The sequence below is a fragment of the Heterodontus francisci genome, chromosome 30 (assembly GCF_036365525.1).
Source record: "Heterodontus francisci isolate sHetFra1 chromosome 30, sHetFra1.hap1, whole genome shotgun sequence".
Lineage (NCBI taxonomy): Eukaryota > Metazoa > Chordata > Chondrichthyes > Heterodontiformes > Heterodontidae > Heterodontus > Heterodontus francisci.
The window spans coordinates 57,066,945-57,090,135 of NC_090400.1; the positions used below are offsets into that span (position 1 = coordinate 57,066,945).

Here is a 23,191-nt window from a genome sequence, read left to right on the forward strand (position 1 = left end):
TACAGAAATGTGCACAACTGCCACGGATGGAGAAAATTTATTAACAGTCTCCCGCTGCCTTTGATCAGCCAACTCTGACCCCGTCTGTAAATCAGTTGAATAGTGGAGCAGGTGGATTTATTTTCAATTAAGAGTCTGACCAGTGGCCTCTGGTTCTTGGCTCACGGCTGTTTATTGGGCCGAATGAAGAGAGAATCCTGTCGCGGCCAGCGCGATGGAGCTGTGACCGGGGCCGCTGGCGTGAGGAGACAGCCCGGGGGTGGGAGTGGGAGTGGGAGTGGGGGGACGCGCAGTCTCGGCCGCAGCTCATTAGCTCATTGTCGCGGCGCTGGAAGCGGCTCCAGTTCTAATCAGCCTCCTGGCCAGTCCCTTTGATCAAGAAGTAGGAGAGTATCAGCAACTGACACCGAGAGTTAGGGCTGGGCAATTTCCCTCAGCACCAACACACCCAGTCACAAAGTGTCTAGTATTGAGACATTCGGCAGGTTCGGATCAGCATCAAATCACCGGCCACTTCTAACCAGTTCTGTCTCTTCTATTCAGACCCGGGAACAGCGATGCTGCTGACCTGGGCAAATCTTTTATCACTTTCCAATTTGTGCCTGACTTGGCTCCCATTGCAATAACCATATATGGTGTAGATTTAAGGACTTGCCAGTATAACTAATATCTCAAACCTGGTGCATGTACCAGGATTGCCGAGCACTGAATTACAATTCCCATCTGCCTGAGATTGTCGAGGAGATTCCTCGCGCCCTGTTTATTGCGATGAGTTATTTATTTATTTTGTGATTTTTTTTGTTGACAAGAATAATTACGAGGAAATGCCGTCATTTTAATTCACAAAAAGCTGGAACCTAGTCTCACTCAACAAGCGGATCTATTTCATGGTTTTATATAAAATGGTCCCAAGTGCGAGGAACATAAGCACCAATATTTTAAAATCGAAATAAATTTACTTCTGCAATATTGTGTTTTGATAAGTCGCGTTAATATTAAATGTAACGTTATTGATTCATGTTTTATTTTAAAGTCCCTGCGTTAACTTATCCCAGCTTCTTTCAGTTGCTCCATTCCTCGGCTCCCCCTCTTTCAGGACAGCCTGTGTTAAGCGGGGGAGGGACCCGGCTGAAGCCAGCTGCTGGGACTCTCACTAAAATTGTCTGCTTCCGCTCCCGGGCAGCCCTTCGGGACGTTCGGCTGCATTAAAAGCGCTACACAAATGCAGGTTGTTGTTGGTCAAAGTTCAGTCCTTAGTCATTGAAGTCTTTGGTGAGAGTTTGCACGGTCATCGCTTCTCCACCATTCAGTGTTTGCATATTTGATGGCTTGGCAATTTCACAAATTGCTGCAAGTCTTGTTTCCCGGTCCAGCAGCTGTTTCCTTAGAAGTCCAGCTCGATTACTGTTCAAACTTGGACAGAATGGGTCACAACCAGGGCATGTAATGTCCTTTGCAGCCAGGCCGACAAAGTAACGAACTCGTGCAGGGCTTAACTACAATTTCCTTTCGGGCTGCCATGTTAGCAGTAACAGATAGAGGCCATTCAGCCCGTCTGACCATGTTTGATCTGTATCTTTAACTCCATCTACCGCCCTTTGCTCCTTATGCCTTAACGCTCTTACTTAACAAAACCTATCCGTTTGGAATTTTTCAATGGACTTGCAGCGCGAACAGGGTTTTGAGGAAGAGAGTTGCAGATATCTAACGGGTAAATTCGTTACTAAATTCATCAAAAATCCGAAGCGCCTCAATAAATGTTTTATTAACAAAGAGTTTGATAGAAACGGGAGGTTCCGTGATCGACGGTCGATGTTTCAATATCGTTGTTATCCACAAACCGGGAGCTTTCTGCAACAACCGGGTCTCGGCACCTCAATGTGCCCGAGGGATGGGACCGGGACCAGATGGGACTTTACATCTGTGTGACAAGACGTAATGACAGTGAACTAAATGGAGATTTTGGAAAGACGGAGGACCGATGAGCTTTAAACGCAGCGCAGGCTGTAAACGGAGAGTGAGAGAGAGCATCGAATACTCAAGACAGAAAATTCAGAAGTTGTCAGAATAGAATTGTTCTACATAGTTCCATAAAAATAATTTCTTGCAGACGTTTAACAGATTCTGATTCTGGACTCAATCGAAACTTGGTTTCTGTCTCCCCTCCCACACACACCCAGATCCTCATTTAAACTGCGATTCTCTGCCGCGTTAACACACTTCCCACCATCTGCAGATTTCCGAAGAGGCTCCTCCACTCACCCCCTTTAATTTATCATTTATCAAGCGGACGCTCAAAGTTTGTTAAACGGGGACCAGGCTGAAATATTTAGCGTTTCCAAACAAATGTCACCAGATTAGTTGTGACAAAAAAGGCCTTTCGGCCCATCTGAGCATCTCCTTCCGGAGTAACCAACCCTACCTGTCTCCCTGTTACATCAGGCTGTATGTGTCACGAGTCCGGTGTTGGAGCATCCACAGACTCCCCAGCCCAACACACCAGGTTTTGATGGCGCCTCTTAACCTAATTTCTAATAATCTGATCAGTGAGGTAAACATTGTATAAATCAAATCAACATTTTATGAAATGATTTAACACTGTTATGAATTCTGGAGTTTTTAATAAACTGTTTATATAACTTTATAGTGTTAATGTTGTCACAAAAAAAATGTATAGATCACAGCCCAGTTTCCCAGCACTATGCGTCCAATTGGAGCCTTGCCCTGGGCTAATAGCGAGCTGGGGTGGGATAGGGTACTCAGTCAGGTAATTAAAGAGAATGTGGGCAGAATGAGAAAGCTTCTGGTGGGGGGTGGGGGTGGGGGGTGGGGGTGGGGGGGGGGTCCCCTTACACCTTACACCTTACACCTGCCATACCGACCCCATACCTTCTAAATCGAAAGTGGGAGGGGAAGAGAAATGGTTAAAATCCTGAAGTTCAAAGCCAAACAGGTGAATTTCCAGGCAAAGTTCAGAATTTTTAAGGAGGTTTTCTTTAGCCATAGGGTGTGCGGATATGTTTTGCTACTGAAGTCGATTTTATGAAGAAGATCCCCTAACATCATTATCAATTCTTTCGTCTACATGCATATTGTTCAAGCAGAATATCCTGTCTCAGAACAAGCAGTAAATACAAATATTCCGTTGCCAGTTCAAATGTTCTAATCCTATTCGTTTTACTATCGATTGAGACACAGAGTATTTTGTTATTAATTAAATAGTTGAAAGGTTCAGATTAGGAGATGTCAACTAAAAAGTGACAAGGCTGGAAATTTACAGCAGTTCTGAAAGAGAATCCTTTCATCAGAATTTAACACCCATGCCCACCCCAACCTGGCAAAACAGGGTACCAGCATGGCAGGGCACAGGGTCAAATAGCACAGTCGGTGATTCAGCAGTTACAGTTTGCTTAATCTAGTTGCTGATATCTGCAGGTGATATATTGATGGACATTGACTGGTTAACTTCATCAACACCACTGACTTTTTATCAGCTTTATGAGTCTAGTGTTCCTCTTTCATTCTCAATGATGCCCTGCCACACACAAACATCCACTTTATTGCAAGAACAATCTCTCTTCAAGGTGTCCTGCCATTACAAATTTCCCATAAAAATATCTTCCAGTACAAATGTCCTCGCACAAACCTTTCTCACAAACCTTCCCAGCTTCCTTAAAAAGCCCAAAATGGCTTCTTTGGTTGAATTGTTGTTTCTGGATCTGAACTCTATGGATTCATAGGGCTTTGAAAACAATGGGCTGAATTTTACCAGCCCCTTAATGCCATAGGTCACGACGGGGTCGGGGGGGGGGACTGTAAAATTCTGCTGGGAGAGGCCAGCCTCGGCCCCCGATGTCGAGAAGGGCCTGTTGCATATTACCAGTGGCGACGAGGCCTTGCTTCCACCGCCCCCGCCCACCACCACTTGGCGGCGGGGCCTTCATCTAAATATTTAAATGAATAACAAGGTGCAAATGACCTTACCTGCTGGTGGCGGTCATCCCACGCTGATTTTATAGCTGCCCATCGCATCCTGCGTGCCTTCGGAACACAGAGTTCCAAGACGAACTGGTGGGTAGGGGGGAGGACTGAAATTATCAGGGTGGTGGGGCGGGGTAGCAGGAGAACGTTATATATTGGCTGTGGGGATGGTGGGAAGCAGTTGAAGGGCAAAGGTAACAAGGCTGGGGGGTGATGTTCACAATGTCAGTACAGTTAATTCAGTGTCGCTGACCCTAAAATAGACATTGGTGGGGGGGGGGGGGGGTGGGTATGGGGGAGGGGGGTGGTTGAAAGGGCCTCCAGGTTCCAATAAAATTTTTAAATGAGGTTTTAATCAATTTCCCCTTTAAATATTAAAATTTCATCTTAGGGCATTGAAACGCTTTAAAAATAGCAGTGGCCTCTGTGCAGTGGTGCCAGATGCTGTTACCAGGTATGCAGAGGCAGCACTTCTACGAAAGAAGGCTGCCGCTTTCACAACGTGTCACCACAGAGCGCGCGCGTGCTGATAAAATTCAGCCCAATATGTTTAACACTGCTGTGTAACACTAAAGGAATGCTGCAGGTTCGAAGCTCTGCCTCTTCCAGGCCAATGTGTCAGTTCAGGCTAAAGATCCCATTGCACTATTCAAGGGAGAGAAAAGTGTTCTTGTGCCTTCACCTAGACAATAGCAGAAAGTTTGGCGGAATGTGTCTGTTGCTTCCTTATATGACACCAGTTACTGTACTTCAAAAAGTAATGAATTGTGTAAAGTACTTATTTCTGTATAAACACTAGTGCAATTATTGTGTAATATACAGATTACAAGGGGCCTCACTTTAGAAATCGGAAGATCATATATCAAGGGTGCAGAAGAGATTCACGAGAATGGTTCCAGGGATGAGGAACTTCAGTTACATGGATAGATTGAAGAAGCCAGGTTTGTTCTCCTTGGAGAAGAGAAGAGAATCTAACCATCTCCCCTTGACATTCAACGGCATTACCATCGCTGAATCCCCCACTATCAACACCCTGGAGGTTACCATTGACCAGAAACTGAACTGGAGTAGCCATATAAATACCATGGCTACAAGAGCAGGTCAGAGGCTAGGAATCCTGCGGTGAGTAACTCACCTCCTGACTCCCCAAAGCCTGTCCACCATCTACAAGGCACAAGTCAGGAGTGTGATGGAATACTCTCCACTTGCCTGGATGGGTGCAGCTCCAACAACACTCAAGAAGCTCAACACCATCCAGGGCAAAGCAGCCCACTTGATTGGCACCTCATCTACAAACATTCATTCGCTCCACCACCGACACACAGTAGCAGCAGTGTGTACCATCTACAAGATGTACTGCAACAACTCACCAAGGCTCCTTCGACAGCACCTTCCAAACCCGCGACCTCTACCAACTAGAAGCTCAAGGGCAGCAAATGCATGGGAACACCATCACCTGCAAGTTCCCCTCCAAGTCACACACCATCCTGACTTGGAAATATATCGCCGTTCCTTCACTGTCACTGGGTCAAAATCCTGGAAGTCCCTTCCTAACAGCACTGTGGGTGTACCAACCCACATGTACTGCAGAGGTTCAAGAAAGCAGCTCACCACCACCTTCTCAAGGGCAATTAGGGAAGGGCAATAAATGCTGGCCTGGCCAGCGACGCCCACATCCCAGGAACAAAAAAAAAGAATTAAAGGAAATTTGATAGAGGTGTTCAAAATCATGGGTCTGGAGAGAGTAGATGGGAAGAAACTGTTCTCATTGACCGAAGGATCCAGAACCAGAGGACTCTGATTTAAGGTGATTGGCAGAATGCACTGTCTGAGAGTGTGATGGAGGTAGATTCAGAGAGTGGTTAGGATCTGGAATGCACTGTCTGAGAGTGTGATGGAGGTAGATTCAGAGAGTGGTTAGGATCTGGAATGCACTGTCTGAGAGTGTGATGGAGGTAAATTCAGAGAGTGTTTAGGATCTGGAATGCACTGTCTGAGAGTGTGATGGAGGAAGATTCAGAGAGTGGTTAGGATCTGGAATGCACTGTCTGAGAGTGTGATGGAGGAAGATTCAGAGAGTGTTTAGGATCTGGAATGCACTGTCTGAGAGTGTGATGGAGGAAGATTCAGAGAGTGGTTAGGATCTGGAATGCACTGTCTGAGAGTGTGATGGAGGTAGATTCAGAGAGTGTTTAGGATCTGGAATGCACTGTCTGAGAGTGTGATGGAGGTAAATTCAGAAAGTGTTTAGGATCTGGAATGCACTATCTGAGAGTGTGATGGAGGAAGATTCAGAGAGTGGTTAGGATCTGGAATGCACTGTCTGAGAGTGTGATGGAGGAAGATTCAGAGAGTGGTTAGGATCTGGAAAGCACTGTCTGAGAGTGTGATGGAGGAAGATTCAGAGAGTGTTCAGGATCTGGAATGCACTATCTGAGAGTGTGATGGAGGTAGATTCAGAGAGTGGTTAGGATCTGGAAAGCACTGTCTGAGAGTGTGATGGAGGAAGATTCAGAGAGTGTTCAGGATCTGGAATGCACTGTCTGAGAGTGTGATGGAGGTAGATTCAGACAGTGTTTAGGATCTGGAATGCACTGTCTGAGAGTGTGATGGAGGTAGATTCAGAGAGTGGTTAGGATCTGGAATGCACTGTCTGAGAGTGTGATGGAGGAAGTTTCAGAGAGTGTTCAGGATCTGGAATGCACTGTCTGAGAGTGTGATGGAGGAAGATTCAGAGAGTGTTCAGGATCTGGAATGCACTGTCTGAGAGTGTGATGGAGGTAGATTCAGAGAGTGTTCAGGATCTGGAATGCACTGTCTGAGAGTGTGATGGAGGTAGATTCAGACAGTGTTTAGGATCTGGAATGCACTATCTGAGAGTGTGATGGAGGTAGATTCAGAGAGTGTTCAGGATCTGGAATGCACTGCCTGAGAGTGTGATGGAGGTAGATTCAGAGAGTGGTTAGGATCTGGAATGCACTGTCTGAGAGTGTGATGGAGGTAGATTCAGAGAGTGTTCAGGATCTGGAATGCACTGTCTGAGAGTGTGATGGAGGTAGATTCAGAGAGTGTTCAGGATCTGGAATGCACTGTCTGAGAGTGTGATGGAGGTAGATTCAGAGAGTGGTTAGGATCTTGAATGCACTGTCTGAGAGTGTGATGGAGGTAGTTTCAGTGAGTGTTTAGGATCTGGAATGCACTGTCTGAGAGTGTGATGGAGGTAGATTCAGAGAGTGTTTAGGATCTGGAATGCACTGCCTGAGAGTGTGATGGAGGTAGATTCAGAGAGTGGTTAGGATCTGGAATGCACTGTCTGAGAGTGTGATGGAGGTAGATTCAGAGAGTGGTTCGGATCTGGAATGCACTGTCTGAGAGTGTGATGGAGGTAGATTCAGAGAGTGGTTAGGATCTGGAATGCACTGTCTGAGAGTGTGATGGAGGTAGATTCAGAGAGTGGTTAGGATCTGGAATGCACTGTCTGAGAGTGTGATGGAGGTAGATTCAGAGAGTGGTTAGGATCTGGAATGCACTGCCTGAGAGTGTGATGGAGGTAGATTCAGAGAGTGGTTAGGATCTGGAATGCACTGTCTGAGAGTGTGATGGAGGAAGATTCAGAGAGTGTTTAGGATCTGGAATGCACTGCCTGAGAGTGTGATGGAGGTAGATTCAGAGAGTGGTTAGGATCTGGAATGCACTGTCTGAGAGTGTGATGGAGGAAGATTCAGAGAGTGGTTAGGATCTGGAATGCACTATCTGAGAGTGCGATGGAGGTAGATTCAGACAGTGTTTAGGATCTGGAATGCACTGTCTGAGAGTGTGATGGAGGTAGATTCAGAGAGTGGTTAGGATCTGGAATGCACTATCTGAGAGTGCGATGGAGGTAGATTCAGACAGTGTTTAGGATCTGGAATGCACTGTCTGAGAGTGTGATGGAGGTAGATTCAGAGAGTGGTTAGGATCTGGAATGCACTGTCTGAGAGTGTGATGGAGGTAGATTCAGAGAGTGGTTAGGATCTGGAATGCACTGTCTGAGAGTGTGATGGAGGAAGATTCAGAGAGTGGTTAGGATCTGGAATGCACTGTCTGAGAGTGTGATGGAGGTAGATTCAGAGAGTGGTTAGGATCTGGAATGCACTGTCTGAGAGTGCGATGGAGGTAGATTCAGAGAGTGGTTAGGATCTGGAATGCACTGTCTGAGAGTGTGATGGAGGTAGATTCAGAGAGTGGTTAGGATCTGGAATGCACTGTCTGAGAGTGTGATGGAGGTAGATTCAGAGAGTGGTTAGGATCTGGAATGCACTGTCTGAGAGTGCGATGGAGGTAGATTCAGAGAGTGGTTAGGATCTGGAATGCACTGTCTGAGAGTGTGATGGAGGTAGATTCAGAGAGTGGTTAGGATCTGGAATGCACTGTCTGAGAGTGTGATGGAGGTAGATTCAGAGAGTGGTTAGGATCTGGAATGCACTGCCTGAGAGTGTGATGGAGGTAGATTCAGAGAGTGGTTAGGATCTGGAATGCACTGTCTGAGAGTGTGATGGAGGTAGATTCAGACAGTGTTTAGGATCTGGAATGCACTGTCTGAGAGTGTGATGGAGGAAGATTCAGAGAGTGTTTAGGATCTGGAATGCACTGTCTGAGAGTGTGATGGAGGTAGATTCAGAGAGTGGTTAGGATCTGGAATGCACTGTCTGAGAGTGTGATGGAGGTAGATTCAGAGAGTGGTTAGGATCTGGAATGCACTGTCTGAGAGTGCGATGGAGGTAGATTCAGAGAGTGTTTAGGATCTGGAATGCACTGTCTGAGAGCGTGATGGAGGTAGATTCAGAGAGTGTTTAGGATCTGGAATGCACTGTCTGAGAGCGTGATGGAGGTAGATTCAGAGAGTGGTTAGGATCTGGAATGCACTGTCTGAGAGTGTGATGGAGGAAGATTCAGAGAGTGTTTAGGATCTGGAATGCACTGTCTGAGAGTGTGATGGAGGTAGATTCAGAGAGTGGTTCGGATCTGGAATGCACTATCTGAGAGTGTGATGGAGGTAGATTCAGAGAGTGGTTAGGATCTGGAATGCACTGTCTGAGAGTGTGATGGAGGTAGATTCAGAGAGTGGTTAGGATCTGGAATGCACTGTCTGAGAGTGTGATGGAGGTAGATTCAGACAGTGTTTAGGATCTGGAATGCACTGTCTGAGAGTGAGATGGAGGTAGATTCAGAGAGTGTTTAGGATCTGGAATGCACTGTCTGAGAGTGAGATGGAGGTAGATTCAGAGAGTGTTTAGGATCTGGAATGCACTGTCTGAGAGTGTGATGGAGGAAGATTCAGAGAGTGTTCAGGATCTGGAATGCACTGTCTGAGAGTGTGATGGAGGTAGATTCAGAGAGTGGTTAGGATCTGGAATGCACTGTCTGAGAGTGTGATGGAGGAAGATTCAGAGAGTGTTTAGGATCTGGAATGCACTGCCTGAGAGTGTGATGGAGGTAGATTCAGAGAGTGGTTAGGATCTGGAATGCACTATCTGAGAGTGTGATGGAGGTAGATTCAGAGAGTGGTTAGGATCTGGAATGCACTGTCTGAGAGTGTGATGGAGGTAGATTCAGAGAGTGGTTAGGATCTGGAATGCACTATCTGAGAGTGTGATGGAGGTAGATTCAGAGAGTGGTTAGGATCTGGAATGCATTGTCTGTGAGTGTGATGGAGGTAGATTCAGAGAGTGGTTAGGATCTGGAATGCACTGTCTGAGAGTGTGATGGAGGTAGATTCAGAGAGTGGTTAGGATCTGGAATGCACTGTCTGAGAGTGCGGTGGAGGTAGATTCAGTGAGTGTTTAGGATCTGGAATGCACTGTCTGAGAGTGAGATGGAGGTAGAATCAGAGAGTGTTTTGGATCTGGAATGCACTGTCTGAGAGTGTGATGGAGGTAGATTCAGAGAGTGTTTAGGATCTGGAATGCACTGCCTGAGAGTGTGATGGAGGAAGATTCAGAGAGTGTTTAGGATCTGGAATGCACTGTCTGAGAGTGTGATGGAGGTAGATTCAGAGAGTGGTTAGGATCTGGAATGCACTGTCTGAGAGTGTGATGGAGGTAGATTCAGAGAGTGGTTAGGATCTGGAATGCACTATCTGAGAGTGTGATGGAGGTAGATTCAGAGAGTGGTTAGGATCTGGAATGCACTGTCTGAGAGTGTGATGGAGGTAGATTCAGAGAGTGGTTAGGATCTGGAATGCACTATCTGAGAGTGTGATGGAGGTAGATTCAGAGAGTGGTTAGGATCTGGAATGCACTATCTGAGAGTGTGATGGAGGTAGATTCAGACAGTGTTTAGGATCTGGAATGCACTGTCTGAGAGTGCGATGGAGGTAGATTCAGACAGTGTTTAGGATCTGGAATGCATTGTCTGAGAGTGTGATGGAGGTAGATTCAGAGAGTGGTTAGGATCTGGAATGCACTGTCTGAGAGTGTGATGGAGGTAGATTCAGAGAGTGGTTAGGATCTGGAATGCACTATCTGAGAGTGTGATGGAGGTAGATTCAGAGAGTGGTTAGGATCTGGAATGCACTGCCTGAGAGTGTGATGGAGGAAGATTCGGAGAGTGGTTAGGATCTGGAATGCACTATCTGAGAGTGTGATGGAGGTAGATTCAGAGAGTGGTTAGGATCTGGAATGCATTGTCTGAGAGTGTGATGGAGGTAGATTCAGAGAGTGGTTAGGATCTGGAATGCACTGTCTGAGAGTGTGATGGAGGTAGATTCAGAGAGTGGTTAGGATCTGGAATGCACTGCCTGAGAGTGTGATGGAGGTAGATTCAGAGAGTGGTTAGGATCTGGAATGCACTGTCTGAGAGTGTGATGGAGGTAGATTCAGAGAGTGGTTAGGATCTGGAATGCACTGTCTGAGAGTGTGATGGAGGTAGATTCAGAGAGTGGTTAGGATCTGGAATGCACTGCCTGAGAGTGTGATGGAGGTAGATTCAGAGAGTGGTTAGGATCTGGAATGCACTGTCTGAGAGTGTGATGGAGGTAGATTCAGAGAGTGGTTAGGATCTGGAATGCACTGTCTGAGAGTGTGATGGAGGAAGATTCAGAGAGTGGTTAGGATCTGGAATGCACTGCCTGAGAGTGTGATGGAGGTCGATTCAGAGAGTGGTTCGGATCTGGAATGCATTGTCTGAGAGTGTGATGGAGGTAGATTCAGAGAGTGGTTAGGATCTGGAATGCACTGCCTGAGAGTGTGATGGAGGTAGATTCAGAGAGTGGTTAGGATCTGGAATGCACTGTCTGAGAGTGTGATGGAGGTAGATTCAGGGAGTGGTTAGGATCTGGAATGCACTGTCTGAGAGTGTGATGGAGGTAGATTCATAGAGTGTTTAGGATCTGGAATGCACTGCCTGAGAGTGTGATGGAGGTAGATTCAGAGAGTGGTTAGGATCTGGAATGCACTGTCTGAGAGTGTGATGGAGGTAGATTCAGAGAGTGGTTAGGATCTGGAATGCACTGTCTGAGAGTGTGATGGAGGAAGATTCAATCGAGGCTTTCAGAAGGGAACTGAATTATCTGAAGAGAAAATATTTGCGGGGGTGTGAGGAAAAAGCAGAGGAGTGGGACTAGGTGAGTTGGTTGTACAGAGAGCCGGCACAGGCACGACAGGCCGAATAGCCTCCTTCTATGCTGTAACCATTCTATGATTCTCTGGTTCTAAGAGTAATGTTGAGTTTTCCAGGACTTTCTCAAGAACTCAGTACATGCAGAAAACTCTGTTCTACATTTGATCTTTGTTTTAAAGTCAATGGCGTCAATTATTTTCTTAACTTGTCAGTCATGAAGGGACTTTAAGGGTTTGAGGTTATCAGACAGTTTGATGTTATACATGTGACAAAGTTACAAGACAAATGAAGGTCGTTGGTGAAGATCAGGAACATCTGCTCATAGCTGAATTATCATAGGTAGCAGCGGATTGGTTGCCCTACTTTACACAAGGCTGGGACGGATAAAGAATTCCTTCTGACTATCGGGGGATGGTAGCATAGTGGTAATGTTACTGGACTAGAAATCCAGATGCCTGGAGAAAATTCATGTGATTCCATTAGGAACGAAATGGACACAGGGGAGATATGTGTGATCATCTTTGGTAGAGAAGTATTAACTGTAACCTCCCTGTATACAGCGGTAGACTGTGTATTTCCACTTGGTACAGAAAGGATATGTGTAAACTACTGGGGACAGGGTCATTGCTTGGAGATAAGATATAAGATGTGAAATCTCACTGGGTACGGATTGAGTTAGATACTCCATTAGTTCTTAAGGACCCTATCTTTCTCTTACATTATTTAAATTAATTAAATTCCCATTTGAAGGTTTGAGGAGTTGGATGGACATGATACACATTCTAAAATAATTCACTAAAGTTTGGATCTCATCTAAAGGGTTGTTTCTTGTCCTTGAGAAGGACAATGTTCCAAACCCAGCACTGAGTCAATTGTCCACTGACCTGTCACTTTCCCTCAGGTGATTGGGTATTTGGTGGAGGCACTCCCATCAATTTCTTGTTCTGATCCAAGGCTCTTCCTTTGAATCCACTCTGAGGCTTTATAACTGGCTCCATAGTGGATACGCAACATCTCATTGGTACAGAATGGGTAACCAACGGGTAGATGGAGTTACGATCTGCCATGATCTAATTGAATGGTGTAACAGCTTTGAGGTGGTGAATGGCATCCTCCACTTCCTATGTTGCTTTGTCACTGTCTGATTGAATTGCAAGAAATACCACTGTTTGCAATATTTAACTAAGCTTTTCCCTCCTTTTCAGGGGGAGTTAAGGTTGTGTTTCTGACTGGCTCTAATTTACCTCTATCACCCTCTTATGGAGTTGGGTTAGAATCAATGTTCAGCCTTATTGTCTCGGGTTTGAGGTGCTGCTAATGCACTGTCTGTCACTTGATGACTATTCTAATGCTTTCCTGGCCAGCTTCCCACCTTTCATGCTCCATAAACTTCAGCTCATCCAAAATCTGCTGCCCATATCCTAACTCGAACCAAGTGCCATTCACCCATCACTCCTGTGCTTACTGACCTACATTGGCTCCCAGTCCAGCAACACCTCAATTTTAAATCCTGAACCTTATGTTCAAACTGCTTCATGACCTCATCCCTCCCTATCTCTGTAACCTCCTCTAGCCCCGACAATCCTCCCTATCTCTGTAACCTTCTCTAGCCCCTACAATCCTCCCTATCTCTGTAACCTCCTCTAGCCCCTACAATCCTCCCTATCTCTGTAACCTTCTCTAGCCCCTACAATCCTCCCTATCTCTGTAACCTCCTCTAGCCCCTACAATCCTCCCTATCTCTGTAACCTCCTCTAGCCCCTACAATCCTCCCTATCTCTGTAACCTCCTCTAGCCCCTACAATCCTCCCTATCTCTGTAACCTCCTCTAGCCCCTACAATCCTCCCTATCTCTGTAACCTCCTCTAGCCCCTACAATCCTCCCTATCTCTGTAACCTCCTCTAGCCCCTACAATCCTCCCTATCTCTGTAACCTCCTCTAGCCCTGTAATCTCCTTGATCTCTGCACTCCATCAATTCTGACCTCTTGTGTATCCCTGAGTTTAATCACTCTATTATTGGCAGCCATGCCTTCAGCTGCCTAGGCCCAGGCTCTAGAATTCTCTCCTTAAATCTAACTATCTTTCCTCTCCCTAAAGACATGCCTGAAAACCTACTTCTTTGACCAGTTTTTGGTCACCTGTCCTAATATTTCCTTTTGGGGCCTGGTGTCACATTTTTTTGATGACGCTCCTGTGGAACACCTTAGGATGTTTTACTATGTTAAAGGTGCTATATAAATGCAAGTTGTTGTTGTACAACAGGGCTGGAGGTCAGAATCTTCCCAGTGTGGATGAAACCTCCCTAGTAATGATCCTACAGTACTGGCTGGACACAAGATGCAGAGGATGAAATTAAACTCTGTGGATAAATCAAACAATGAGTTTCAAATGAATAGTTTTTAATCGCACTACCTCACTACTAGGACATAGGAAAATAACATAAAAAATATTTGTTTTTTAAGGAATGAAATTATTGGTGTAGTTCAGATAGTGTCTGAGTTCCTGGACCCCTCTCTCCTTAGAATAATACAATTAATTATCTGGCTACATTTATTCTAACACCCAGTGAGTTGGTTATGTTGGGTGTTTGATTTCTGACAATATTGTCTCACAATATTAATGCATAATTCTGAAGAATAAGGAGGAGACTTAACAGCTTTTGAAGTCAGGGTTTAGATGGTAGTTTTTCAAACTGCTATTACAAGATTCAACAAATAGAACATTCCTTTTCATAATACAATGCTAATGAGCTCTGTGCTAAAGGGAATGAGCATGTTAAAGGAAATATCTATTAAAGGAAATATCTGCATGTACTAAAGACAATGTATAATACTGATTACAATTGATAAATTTTATAATTTGCCGAAGAGCAATGCTATTGCAAAATACAGGTGTGGGTCTGTGTCCAGAGAGGAGAGAGGGGCTGGTGGCTGTGTCCAGAAAGTAAGACAGGGGCTGGTGACTCTGTCCAGTGACACACCAGGGGGTTGTATCTTGTTATCATACATAGCAAGTCTGCCAGAGGTTTCAAATAAAACTACCCCGACCATTTATGAAGTGCAATATAGAACAATGTGTTAGTGACTGAAACAAAATGCAGAGTGCTTTCTGAACATGGACTGGCAGCTTCCTCTAATCTCTGGACTCTAACCTATTCAATATTTCCTATTTATATTTTAATAGACACAAATACAGCAATGGGTAACACAATGGGACACTCAAATTAAACAGAACCACCAAGCCAAGTGAATATCTCACTCTGTGTTGATCTGCAACTAGCTTTGAAATCAAACTATATACATTTGTTGGACAAGGAACTGTAAATAAGGAAAACTGGTTTAACTTACATACGAATATAGGAACATATGAATAAGGAGCAGGATTAGGCCACTCGGCCCTTCAAACCTGCCCCACCATTCAATAAGTTCATGGCTAAACTGATTACTCCACATTTCCAGCACCCCCCAATAACCTTACACCCCCTTTGCTTATCAAGAATCTATCTACCTCTAAAAATATTCAAAGTCTCTGCTTCCTCTGCCTTTTGAGGAAGAGAATTCCAAAGACTCACAACCCACTAAGAGAAACAATTTCTCCTCATCTCTGTCTTAAGTGGGTGACCCCTTATTTTTAAACAATGAACCTTAGTTCGAGATTCTCCCACATTCTTTCCACATCCACCCTGTCAAGACCCCTCAGGATCTTATATGTTTCAAACAAACTTGATAATTTTTATTTTAGAGCATTTTATATTTTACTGTAACTGGAAATTACAGGGATTTTCAAATTAAGTGTATTCCTTATGATTCGTCAACCATGAATACACCATTCATGTACCATTAATATACAGTTCATATAACATTAGTATACCATCAATATACCATTCATATAATCAATCGGACCATCAATATGCTACTCATTTGGTATCAATATTTGATTCATAAGCCATACCATCAATCTAACATGCCTTTTATAATGTTCCTCATTTACTTTGATTGGGACTGGATTATATATTTGTATAAGTTTTACGTTTCCTATAATTCATGGAATTATTCGACAGGGACAAAAACAGAAAATGCTTGAAATGCTCAACTGGTCTGGCAGCATCTGTGGAGAGAAAAACTGGGTTGATGTTTCAGGTTTGTGTGACCTTTCATCATTTCTGACCTGAAACGTTAACTCTGTTTTTCTCTCCACAGATGCTGCCTGACCTGCTGAGCATTTCCAGCACTTTCTGTTTTTGTTTCAGATTTCCAGCATCTGCAGTATTTTGCGTTTGTATTATTAGACAGGGGGTTGTCTTTAAACAACAAATTCTTCGTCTTCTTTGGCCTCCATGTCTGGAGAGACAATGGGTAAGCGCCTGGAGGTGGTCAGTGGTTTGTGGAGCAGCGCCTGGAGTGGCTATAAAGGCCAATACTAGAGTGACAGACTCTTCCACAGGTGCTGCAGATAAAATTGGTTGTCGGGGCTGTTACACAGTTGGCTCTCTCCTTGCGCTTCTGTCTTTTTTCCTGCCAACTGCTAAGTCTCTTCGACTCACCACTCTTTAGCCCCGCCTTTATGGCTGTCCGCCAGCTCACAACAAATAAAACACAAAAAATCATACTACCGAATGTTTCTGATTAAAAAATCGATAATGTCATCTCCAAAGGAATTCATGCCGGAACCTCTCCTGACTGTTGGATGATTGCAGTTGAAATTGCCAGCTCTGCTAGAGTTGGAAAAGATCGCAAAGGCCCATCCAATTATTGAAATCTCAAATAGTGACCAATCTCACCCCATGACTGGGATTCCTTCTACTAACAGTATAAAAGTAACTGAGGTTCCTTTTTTAAATGAGATCCTCGCTGCTGATTAAGGTCCTCTCTCATGAATTACTCTCATGAATCTGTGTTTGAGAATTCTTGCACTGAATGAGCGCCCAGTAGTTAATAAGATCACTGTAGTGAAGAATTTGTTCTCCAGTGAGATGGCATTATATCCTCTCTTGTCAATGAGATTCTCTATAGTAAATGAGAGTTCCTCTAATATTTGAGATCCCACCTAACGGAAGAGTTCCCATCTAGTAAATGAATTCCTCTTTAATAAACAGGATAGTTTCTATTACCTCCTTAGTGAGAGGACTTGTCTAGTGAATGGGATTCCCTCTTGTTAGTGAGGTCCCCACTGGCAAATGTGTTCGCCTCTAATTCCTGATATTCCCTCCACCTTTCCCTTTAGTGACCGAGGCCCTCCCCAATAAGATACGCTGTAGTGAATGGGGTCCCCAATGAAGAACGAGACCCCTTCTGGTGGCAGATCCTATCCCCGCTCCTCGGGGATCGGAACAAAACTTTGCCATTGTGTTATCCTCAACATATTTTCAACCATTTACATTTTCAAAAATTTAGTTGGATTGTCGCCGCCTCCAGGATTTAAAATATAAATAATTCCCCTTCAGTTATTTTCAATATACATTTTATTATCACAATACTGGTGAACACTTTTTAAAAAATAATCTATCGATTAATGGGTTGGCGCCACCGTTTAAAGCTTGTTGTATCGCGGCCTACACTCCTCTGGGTCAGTTCTGTTTTGTACTCCAGTGCCCGATACAGTTTAAACAAGTGTCAAGTTCTTCGGCCGATGCCCCGAACTGCACAAAGTTCACTCTTCCCTTGAAATACGGGAGCCTGGAGACGCGGGACACACCGTGGCGAGAATGAACGTTAAAACATTGCAGTTTCTGATAAGTCTCTTCTCATTTCTACACATCGCCCTAACGACACCGTTTGGGATAATTTTACTGACGACCTCCAGCTGTCTCCACGTCGCTTTGAACACTGAAAGTTACTTTGAACAATGCTGGATCTAAAAGGGAGAGTTTCGAGGGCGCCAGTCACAATCTGAACGGTTTCAGGCGCGACAAGCTCCCTGTTCAAAGTTAATGAGTTCTGGTCACATTTTGGAGTTTGTTCATTCAAAGTTTTAATTTGAATCTAAACGAACAAAAACATATTTAGATAATTTCAGTCGAATCACAACAACACTTTCCAGTTAACTGAATGTAGACTAGTGAATCATAAATAGGAATCGAAACAAATATCCTAATATATAGCTCGAGATATAGAATAAACGATGAATTGGACTATATGCTAGAAACAAGCTGCTCCAGTGCTTTGTTATGCAAACTGCCCAGTGGGTTTTTGAAATCATTTAGGATAATTTTAATTCATATAGTTATTATTAAGTGTAACTGGTTCCCGTTAGAAAAACTCACCAAGGTAACACAGACTTTTTGTAATTAGTGCATACCGAGAATAACTAATGGTTTTAACTAACCAGTGCTTGAAACAGGAGCAGCGGTGTCTATAATTCTAGATCATTAAGTGTCACTCACTGATGAGCTCGGTTTGCTCGAACCAGAGGGGAGACGGTGTCCGTCTGCACTTTACAGCCTCAAATCCGTGATTAGATTTCTTTTGTCTCAGTTTCTGTAGATAATAAAGTTAACTTCCAAACACGTTTCACCGATTCACGCCCCCCTACAGCTAAATGAATCGGCCGAGGGAAGGGAGGGAAATAAAAGTGATTCAGAAGAACAGCCAAGGGAAATATTTCCCACTCTGAACTGTGTTTCCTTTTTAAAATTCATGGCACTATCTTATTGCCCGACTCTGCGAATCGGTTTGCTGGGTGTAAATGAGGTTTGAGTTGAGGTTGTTGCCAACACAGACGGATGCTTATCTGCTCAAGTTATCTGAAGCTTTAGAAATGGAATTAGTTTCACCCCGACACACATCCTGAGTAACAAATGTATCGCATTATTAGATTGTACAAGGCGAATGAAGAATTAGAAGGCTATAAAATTCAGCCCCATGACGACATGAGGCAGTAAGGGTTTCCATTCCTGATGTTTCCTCTCTCTCACTTCTGATGAGTAAGATTTGAGGCAAAAATCAGGCTCTCACGCAACCTGTGAACTTTATATTTCACCGCTCGCAGCACCGAGGCGCTTTTTTTCCAGGTAACCCTGGCACCAATCCTCTGGTTCAGGCCAATATCTGAACTTTCAATGAATTCAGCTGGTGCTGTCAGGGGCCTGTGGTTAGAGAATTTCTTGGAACTGGGTTATAGCCGCTCTGGGTGATTTAAACCAAAATTAATTTGATTAGAAATATATAGAACTTTTTGCGGGGGAGGGAGGAGAGGCTGGCGACACAGAAGAAATGAGTTGGTTCTGAATGAGAATTTGATTAAGGAGGACTGGCTTGGCATTCTTTGAAACTCTTGGAATCCATCCACTGGAAGTGAAGTATTAAAAGTCTAGGCCAGTAGTAAGGCTACTTTAGCTGTCAGCCTTTACTTTTTGACAGTGGCATAGCGAATGTTAAAAGTGAATTAATTTTAAAGCCCTTTCCTTCAGGGGGCGAGGGGGGCAGCAACTTAGACGAAACTTCAAAATAGACGAAGCGTCTAGAAACTGGCAGCGAATGACGCGGGATTCCAGAAAGGAATTTACTTCAGCATTAACCCGCTAACCATAAAACACATTTGTCCCTTTTCAGGATTTGTTGGGTTAATTAAATTGAATAAGTTCTTCCTTTCGTGAGATTTCCTGAGAGGATTGGATCTGAAGACATTTCAATCTAACTTGTGTTACATTTGTTCTTGAATCCGCTTTGGTTTTATTCATTTGCCCTCAGTTACTAGTTTTAATGTGGTGTGAGAACGGTCTGTTTTTTGCGGGGATCAGTGAGAAATCTAAGTCGATCAAGCAGAATTATTGGGCTGAAATTTTAGCTTGCATTTTTTGTGTGTGTTTCTGCTTACTAAAAATGTTAAAATCAGACCAGGGATCCTTTGCATGATCAGCAGTGAATACTGTGGGAATTAATCTGATCATAACAAGCTTATAAATGCAATAAAAAGTATTGATTTCCCTGTTCATCCATCATCTTCCTTTCTCTTTAATTCTGCATGTGAAAATGTCTTTTTTATGTATAAGCTAAATGGCGCGCACAACTGTGCCAAATGATGAAATGGTTCATAAAGGAGAGGCTTCTCTACATTCCCGACTAAATGGAACATAAGTCAGCTTGCAAATTTCTCCAAGGACAAGATGGTATTTGGTACAATCACTTTCTCGTCTCACCAGGCGATTCCAGTGGACTGTCTTGTTCACTGTGTGGCCGGAGACCAACTTCACCTGGTCTAAACTTCGACCAGGTGAAGCTGATTTTGTGTTTACAAACCTACTTTTGTAGATTACTGCCAATCAGAAAATACATCACTGCAAAGCCAAAGCTGATGTATATAAACCTGCAACATCTCTTTCTTAGCTTTCAGAAGCTGACTTGAGTTGTAACGAGTTTCAAAGGGCTCTCTGCAACCCAAAACCATTTTTCCACATTCTGCAAAGTACAAGTAGGGTCCACGGCTACTTGTGAAAAGCTGAGATAACGTGTGAAAAAGAGCAGAGGAGTTTCCCCCGGTGTCCTGGGTCAATATTTACCCCTTAATCAACAGCACTTATTTGGTCATTTATTTCATTTCTGGAAATGGGATCTTGCTGTGCCCATTTTGGCTAGCAATTTCCCTAGAACAGCATTTCACAAGTAATTAATTGACTATAAACCGTTTTAGGAGGTCTAGAGGTCCCCAAAGGCGCTCTGTACGTTCTATCTGCTCAGACTCTGCCATGTATGGTTACTGTCACAGCGACTAACATTTCAATCTGCAGAGGGCACAGGTGGCAGTGTCCGTACTCTATAAACATGGAAAAACCTCTGCAGACAATTTAGTAACAGTCCAAGAGATCCAACCGTCTTTCTCAGCCCTTCTTGATGGTGCGCGGTTATCCCGGGGAAGATTACGCCGCTTCTCTCGAGGTGTTAGCTCGCCTCCCGGGTCTGCATTTAAGCCGAAACACTCAGCCTTGCTGCGAAGTGGAAATGGTTTAGGGCCAACACCGAACGGCGGCGTAAAGACGCCTTTAAGGTCACACACTTTGTAGCCAGGGTGTTGACCCGGGACTGTTCTCTGAGCAAAGGCCGTGCGATCGTTACATTGCGTTGGAGTATTTGCTAAAATCAAAGTAAGATTATGCCGGTTATGTCATTCCCAGCCGGAACATCAAGGGAGTTTGGAAACTTCAATTCACACAATTAAACTCAAATGGTGCGAGACTGACTGACAAACCAGATTTAACTCGGTAACTTAGTAGCAGAGTTACACATTTGTCAGCAACACCTGATGCACCGGGTGATGTAAAAGCTTGAACATCCTCCCAGTTAGCGCCAGTTGTGAAATTATATTGTGTCGGAGAGCAGAATTCTGTCCTAACTGCTCATTGCAAACGCTTCCTATTTTTTCTCCGATATTGCTGTTTGACCATTTGCTCGACAGTCAGTTTTGTTACCTCCAGCTGTTCTTTAACCACCCTAACCTGTTGTCTACAATCGGATTCGATTGTCTGAAATCCCAACTAACCTGGGCCGAGTCTGAAGGAAAATTTGATTTGTGGACAGTTTGACTCTTTCGTGTTCCAAATACATTTTTCAGCTTTCAAAATACTCACCTCTCATAGAACATCTGTGAAACGAATTCTCTGCGTATTTCTGATACCAACATATTAGAAACAGTACTAGGGAAACCGACCCCAAGTGCTCAGCTGTTCAGGGGTGATGTCGGGAAACACTTCTTCACACAAAGGGGAGTGGAAATCTGGAACTCTCTCCCCCCAAAACCTGCTGAGGCTAGGGTGGGGGGTCAATTGAAAAATTCAAAACTGAGATAGATTTTTGTTAGCGAAAGACATGAAGGGATATGGAATCAAAGGGGGTAAAATAGAGTTGATATACAGAAACCATGATAGGGTTAAAAGGCGGATAAGGCTCCAGAGGCTGAATGGCCTCCTTCTATCCCTACTGGTGTTTGAACAGTTTATACGGTTATATTAAATTCTTTTATCCACTATTTCAACAGGGGAGTTGCAGCAATAACAGGCATCTTCAACAGAGGAATAAACTTGACATGAACTCAATAAATATCCCTGAACCAATGCTCTTGTTTCTGTAATTCCGAGGCCAAAATCATTTATGTCGATTCTTAGTAATCCTACAATCTACAGATATATTTTCAAAATTTCAGCGCTTATGTTACAATGTGTAGCATCAACATCCGAGCACAACGTGTGTTAGTGGGATTCTACTTTGCTCTTTTCAAGCATTTATTTTGGAAAGATTAAGTCCTCTGTTAGAATCGGACACAATGTATCGACAAAGTGACACATCGTTAGTTAATATCGCAGCCAGAGTTTGGAGGCTCTAGTTTTAATTTTGTTACAGGTAAAGTTGAGAGTCAGAAGGTTAATCGAAATAAGAAGTCTTTTTGCAGCGCATGGTAGTCAGTCTTTGATCATTTTACATATTCTAACGGAGGGTGACGAGATCAGGATTAGACCTGCCTGCAGGTAAAGGTCCAGCCATCTGTCAATGATGCAATCTCACAGACACGGTTAGTGACTGGCTACGATGTAGCAGAAATTCTCGTCCAATTGCGGCGCACCAAACAACTGAAGAAACAGAAATGTGGATTTCATTTTTGATTTTACTGATCCCTGCTTGTGCCAAACAATGTTAAGTCACCTAAGATGAAAACCCGCTGGCTACAATCAAGCTGTTCTGAAACATTTTCAAAACAGATCATAAACATTATTAGATAGACCCAGTGCCTGATCCTCACAGGGCAGTGCAAGACTGCATCTTTCATCTGTATTTCCAGCAATTTAAAGCTAAATTTATTAAGAGTGAAAGCTTCATGGGCCGAGTCTGTCCAAGACCTAGGCAATCCCGGCCCTCATGTCTGTCAGCAATAAGCAACATAGCTTGGGAAGATTAACTCTTTGTCGAGCTCCATTCTAAATCATCCTCATCACATAATTTCAGGGACCAGAGCAGAAGGGGTTAAGAGAAAAGGAGGAAGAAACAATTTAAGATGCATCTTGGATGAAAAACTCCATGCAGCTTAATCCTGACAAACTTACCAAAGTGCTTCAAGATTCAGGTTCCCAACAATTAAATTGAGAATTCAGTCCAGTTTTTTAAAGATTAGAAACAATCTTTAACTCTCTGTCACTGAGTGGGTGAATGCACAACATGGGCCAATCACAACTGGATTCCATTTTCAATCCATTATCTGTTTTGAGGTTTTAACAATTCATTCTGGGAATGTCACCATTTATTGCCCTTCCCAAGTTGCCCTCAGATTATGACGCGGGCTTTCTTCTTTGAATCATTGATAGCAGTTGGATACAACTCAGTGCCTTGCTAGGTGATCTCAGAGGGGAGTTAAGAAGCAAACTCATTGGTGTGGGACTGGAGTCACATATAGGCCCAGACTGGGTAAGAATGGCAGGGAGCATGGGTGCAGGGTGGTTGGAGGTGGGAGGTCACAGGTCATGTCATTAAACTTCCCAGAATATGTCCAGAGTTGGCGACCCTAATTGGCATTGGTCACCATTCCTCCTTCTCTAACACATGCAGTCTGACATAAAACTAGCAGAGGGGAAAGAGAAAATGGAGGGAGGAAGGGAAAGTGTAGGTACCCTAATAATAGGTTACATA

General features: G+C 43.9%; 1 protein-coding gene and 1 long non-coding RNA gene across 2 annotated transcripts in view; one reads left to right on the forward strand and one right to left on the reverse strand.

The window, feature by feature from the left end:
• LOC137346833 (uncharacterized) overlaps positions 1-23,191 on the forward strand; it is a 42,894-nt gene that overhangs the window by 13,197 nt on the left and 6,506 nt on the right. The gene's annotated exons all lie outside the window — the stretch shown is intronic.
• The window catches only part of bcas3 (BCAS3 microtubule associated cell migration factor), a 999,028-nt gene continuing 991,825 nt past the window's right edge, over positions 15,989-23,191 (reverse strand). Inside the window, exon 26 of the transcript XR_010968797.1 lies at positions 15,989-17,563. The gene's annotated coding sequence lies outside the window, so the exon portion shown is untranslated. The remainder of the gene's footprint in view (positions 17,564-23,191) is intronic.